The sequence below is a fragment of the Monodon monoceros genome, unplaced genomic scaffold (genome assembly GCF_005190385.1).
Source record: "Monodon monoceros isolate NGI ecotype Baffin Bay Population unplaced genomic scaffold, NGI_Narwhal_1 Super_Scaffold_22, whole genome shotgun sequence".
In the NCBI taxonomy this organism is placed as follows: domain Eukaryota; kingdom Metazoa; phylum Chordata; class Mammalia; order Artiodactyla; family Monodontidae; genus Monodon; species Monodon monoceros.
In genome coordinates this window covers 33,840,405-33,846,404 of record NW_021703779.1, presented here as the reverse complement: position 1 = coordinate 33,846,404, position 6,000 = coordinate 33,840,405, and the positions used below count along the sequence as shown (strand labels likewise).

At 40.1% G+C, this 6,000-nt stretch overlaps 1 protein-coding gene across 2 annotated transcripts in view; it reads left to right on the top strand.

Moving 5' to 3' along the window:
- The window catches only part of RPGR (retinitis pigmentosa GTPase regulator), a 62,245-nt gene that overhangs the window by 35,053 nt on the left and 21,192 nt on the right, over positions 1–6,000 (top strand). The gene's annotated exons all lie outside the window — the stretch shown is intronic.

Sequence of the window (6,000 nt, the reverse complement as noted above, 5' to 3'; positions counted from 1 at the left end):
AGGAGAAGAGGAAGAAGAAGAGGGGGAGGAGGAAGGAGGAGAGGAGGAGGGAGAGGGGGAAGGAGAAGGGGAGGAGGAGGAAGGAGAGGAGGAGGGGGAGGGAGAGGAGGGGGAAGAAGGAGGAGGAGAGGAAGAAGGAGAGGGGGAGGAGGAGGAAGGAGAGGAGGAGGGGGAGGGGCAGGAAGCAGAGGGGGAGGGAGAAGAGGAGGGGGAAGAAGGGGGAGAAGAGGAAGAAGGAGAGGGGGAGGAGGGGGAAGGAGAGGGAGAGGGAGAGGGGGAAGTCAAGGAAAGGGAAAAGAAGGAGGGGGCAGCGAGGGAGAGGAAAGAGGAAGAAAACAGCAAGAAAGAAGGGGAGAAGGAAGAAGAGGAGGATGATGAGGAAGAGGAGGGAAAGTACCAGGAGAGAGGCAATGAGGAAAGTGGAAGGCAGGGAAGACAGGGTGGAGGAAGAGAATCCAGCAAAGGGAGCAAGATGAGAGGATCTGTGAAATATGACAAAGATAAAACATATCCAAAAAAGTTTATTACTAACAGGGAAGGAAAGGGGAAAGAGCATGAAGTACAGAGGTTCAAAATGCCAGTGCAGTCAAAACAACTCTCAGAAAATGGGCCACCAGGTTCCAAAACATTTTGGAATAATGTATTACCACATTATTTGGAATTGAAGTAACAAACTTTAAATTGGACCTGATTATGTCCAGCCAAACAGCTTGAACACATTATGAAGAATAGGCACTCATTCTGTTATATTGATTTTATGTCATGGTTACCTTACCTGTGGTACAGTAGAAACTGATAAAGATAACTTGAGGCACTGGTAAATTTTGGTTTCTCTTAAACTAATATTTTGGTGTATTTTCCCCTGAATTATAAATATGTTAAGTAGAAAATATCAAAAGATCATAGTATATAATTAATATTATTATTCCTCATTAAAGACAGTTTTAGGAAACGAGTATATTGTAAAAGTATTTTGTGTATACAAGTAAGTCCCTTTAAAAATGGCACAGATCTTTAAGGGTTATAAAAACGTCTAATTTCTTATAACTATGGTAGCATAGTTTTTTTCAGTCTATGATTAGTTTCCCTACCGTATAGAATAATTTTATAAGAATGGGTGGTATTCTAAAGCTAAAATGAGGAATTCACATTTTTTTAAAAAATAGTGCTGTCTTTTTACCTTTTATGTGTCCTTTTTGCAGCAATCTACAAAGTGACAGCTGGGTTCAGAGCTTAGACTCTAATGTCTCTTTTAGTTACTGTTTGGTAAATGACAGAATATCTAATGAAATGGGGATGAACGTATATTGTAAAAGTGTGAAAAACTTTAAGTATTTATTGCCAAGCAAAGCTACTCTTTGGGCTTCAGTTTCCTTATCTGTAAAATAGAATGGATTAGATGATATGATAACTGTAACCCCTTGTAACTCTTAGGTTCTTTCATTCTAACGTGTTTGTTATTTGCATAAGAAAATTTTTTAAGGAAAAAAAATTATACTTTACAATTAATCTAGTTTTCCATGAAATGTTCTTTACTCTTAAAAAATTATGACACCTTTAATGTCTTTTGTCTTCCGTAATTCTGTGCTTCTAAACTCCTATCATTTTGAGCTTTCACTGTACTGTCAGACCTTCATTCCCAGTACTGCCATTCCCAGTGTCTATTACTTACCTTCAATGTATTCTTCATTCACTCTTCTGTAATTCTTTGTTTGCTGTTTGTCAGAATGTTTCAAGTAAAATAAAAATTAAATGTATACAGTCAGTAGTTGTCTGTGAAAAGAGAAACCAGTATTAGATATTGAATTTTAGAGAGGCTAGATTTCCACTAGAGTAATTCCATTGTATGTAGTGCAGCTAGTTTGTTTCATTATTGTTTATTCATAGCTTTCCTTCCCCAGTCCTTTCTATATCTTAGACATGAGGAATTTCTTATACTTACTTTTATCAAGGAGGATTGTGATGGTAAACATCCTATGAATTTTGTGTAGTTGAATTCTTTGCACATTTGATTTTTCATGAGTGAGAAAGAATATGAGGAAAAAGACTAGGATAGGAAGTGAAGAAATTCCTAGGAGTAGTTATAAATTTTGTCTTAGCTGCAAGGCTCTCTGGTAGCTTCCACTGACTAACCAAATATACGGATTTGGCATTGCAGTGTTCTAGCAAATTCTACCACATTCATTAGTGTTAGTAGAATTGAATTAATACTTTGATTAAAATGTATGTGCTGTGTTGTTAAATCTGGTGCAAAACGTGGTTATCTTAGAAGTAGACTTAAGATTAAATAAGATGGATGACAGAAGTGGAGTTCATAAAGGAAAAACCTCCAAGGAGGTGAGAAACTCTTAAACTCAAGTTAAAGGTATGGGCATTCATCTTCCACTGAAGAGATAATTAGCCAGCAATACTGAAATGATGTTCTTAAAATATGTGCATCTCAGAATTTGAACCAGTCTAGATAACCAATTGTAAACAGCATTTCTTACCCATTTCTTCACATTTCCCTGGCCCCCAAAAATCTTTGTGCTCTTTTAGAAGCAGTAATTCATGCATGCCTGGTACTCTGGTCAAAAGAGCACCGGCCTAGTCATTTTCAGACCTGAATTAATAGTTGGTTAAGTAGATTGGAATAACTAGTTCCTCCTTTATTGTCCCCATCTGCTGGTTGATCATGCTTTTACTGTAGTTTATCAGTCATCATTTTTGAGGCAAGTGTGAGTTGTGTATGTAGAATCCATTGAATTACAGTTTCAAATGAGGACTCTGGCAGAAAAATAAGGTAAGCTACAAAGAAGTACCGCAGAAACATCTGCTGCTGCTGACCAGCAGCACTCCAGGTGAGTGCAACTGAAATGTTTTCTATTATTTCACTATAGAAATAAATTTTCTGTATACATGTAGATTAAAAATAAAATGCTACCTCGGAGAAAGGTGCTGTAATTCCTTCCTTCATTCTTTCCATTGTGAAAGTTAAATGTGATATTATATGCCCAGTACCTGACACATAACTTATGGTTGGTACATATTATTCACTCAACAAATATGTACCAAGCACCAAAAAGAGAACAGAAGCTACCCCGAATCAGGTGGATCTCAAGCAGTGAGGGCTGCAGGAGCACAACTTCCTGTGCTCCTCTGACCTATCAGGGATGTTAGGTAGGTATAGATTTCGTGAAAGAACACCAGGTAAAAAGAGTTCCTATGACTCTGCCTTAACTGTTGCTTAACAGTGCCCTTATATTTCTTGATACCCCCATGTTATTAGCCAAGACTGCCCAAAGATAAAAATATGATTTGGAAACAAATCTATGGCTTTCCTCCATTAAATCCCTTAGTTAATAAGAAGAAAGTGCTTTTTATAAGATATGGCTCCTGATCTTAAGGAACTCTTGGCTGTTTCTACAGGCTGACCAGAAAATTTACCAGCACGGTAGAGTGCTTCAGGGGTGGCACTTCAGCTGCCACTGGGAAAAACAAGGAAAGGGCTTCCGGGAGTGCTGGTGAAACTTGAACTGAGTCATGAAAGTTTGCCCCCTATCCAGGCAAAGAGGGGGCAGGGTGATGAGAGCCAGGCTGACGGAAGCCAGGAGAGTGTTTCCGTGTGACTGCAGCCTAGAGTATCCTTTGACCTGGATAGAGGGGCACAAGAGCTTCCGTGTTTGTAAAAGATGTTAAAAAAGAGTAAGATGATCACACTTGGGCTTTTGTAGCGTCATTCTCGCAGCAATATGGAGGGTGGATTAGAAGGGAACAGGACCAGGGTCAGTCAGAAGGCAGTTACAGTAGACCAGGCAGAGACTGAAGAGGGGCTGGACTAGGACAGTGGGATGGAGAGTTGCAGACCTGTATTACTGAGAGAGATTTGTGGATAGAATTGGAGAGCTTAGTAAGGATATGGAGCTTGGAGGGAGGTAAAGTCCAAGCTTTTCTTATTTCTGGCTTGAAAAATTGGGAAGAAAGAGTGCCATTCACGGAGACTGAGAACTGAGGAGTAGGGGCAGATTGAGGAGACTGCTTGGGGGCTTGTTGATCCAGGAGATGTTCAGCAGGCAGATACACATCTGGGTTTGGAGCTCAGGGAAGATGCTGAGTATCAGCAGCTTATAAATGTAGTTAAAACTGTGGATTTGAATGAGAGGCAACATTCGTATTGTGAAAAGAGAACTGAAGAGAATTCAGGGAAACATCAGTAGGTAAGGGGAGGTTGAAAAAGGGAAGCCTGAGAAGGAGGAAGGGTAAGAACACTTTCTAAGAAACAGAGGGGCCCCCAAAACCAAGGAAGAAGGAGCAGTGGAGGGCTGCAGAGAGGATCTGGGGCAGGGCCCACGTTGACATCAAAGAGAACTCCAGGAAGTCCGCTTTTCAGAGACATAGAATCAGAACTAGATTTTGAGAAATAAATATCAAAGAGCTCTACTGGCATATTTCTTAATTTAGGAAGGGAGATGTATGTTCCAGAGACTTTGCTGCTCTGGGGGGAAAAATTCTAAATTTTTATTTGCTGTTATTATGTACAATGGTTACTAAGAATAGGGTATTGCTGAAGTGAGCTTATCAACAAAAAAGAGGAGTATGCAATGCTTTAAATATCAGTGGGTGGGGCGGGGTGGTGAGGAAACAACTCTGAGGGCAGCCATTATGGTCTGCAAATTATTTGGGCAGAGTTGGTTCAGAGCATGGGCTCTGTAGTCCAGTAGGGCTGAGTTCCAAACCCAGCCCTTCACTGATTAGCTGAGTGGACACCTGGAACGTTTTTTTTTTTTTTTTAACCTTTCTGAGTCTTATATCCCTCTTTTAGTAAAGGGGGGGGGGTCTTTTGATATTTACATTAGTTAACACATAGAACATGTTAGGGGTACTCAGCAAATGCTAACCTGCATCACACTAATTATCCCCTCTGATCATACCAAGTGAGGTACAGTGCTCCCCTCATGAATCTCCAAGTCACTGGCTGATGTGCATGAGTTTAACTTAGTTTCATGTGCCTGTAAACCTTACTTTCGTTTAAATACAGCATAGCAACCCCCCAAAAATTAGCTTATGGAGGTAGATCCATGGAAATGAAGTGGATAATGATAACCCTTAAATATGGGGTAGAGTGAAACTATCATTACACACCATACATGGGTCAAATACTGCCCCTCAACATTTGAACCACGACGAAAGGCTGATGGTACTCACATGGTTAGCCTGAATTTAGATATTAGTGCTGTCACCGGACCACAGATTTCCCTCTGTATCCTAATGTTTTTATCACATAGTTAAAAAATAATTCACACATAAAGTGTAATCATGGATCATGCATTTGTTTAAGATAAAGAGGAAGATAAATCATCTAAGGAAAAGGAGGGGGAAAATAATAGAGTAAAACTGAAAACAAGAATAAAACTGTGAACCAGCAAGATGTTCTGTACCCTGAGCACTACATTCATTTTTGCAGGCCACTTATCAGAGTCAAACTGTAATATATTTGGTGATAAAAATACAGGATTAGGAATGAAGTAAGGGACTGGCACACAGAAAGAAGGGAAAGTTTAGAGATTATAAAGTAGTGTCATTAAGAAGTGAAGAATTGGAAGTCACAACTGGCAGCCCATGGGTGCAGTCTGGCCTGCAGACTTATTTTGTTTGGTATACATAGTGATTTTTTAAACATTTGAATCAGATGCCAACATTGAAATACCAGGAGATTTTACATTGAAAAAATATTTTTCCGGACTTCTCTTGGAAAACCTGAGGGTCTAGGAATACCTTGCCCTGTGGCAACACTGGCCTGTAGCCCAGCTGAGGCCACCTCCCACTTCCCTGCCATCCAGGGGCTGCTCCTGACAGGCGTCCGCCTTCTTCCCTTGCTTGCTCTAGCTACCGGGCACCTGGCAGAGAATAAAGGAATGTGTATGAGAAGGTAGAGCAAAGAAGTGTACATTTTAAGTGAACTATTTTCTATTGATAAGATCTGGGACATGGCAAAAAGCATCCAAGCTTCTTGTTTTTTGA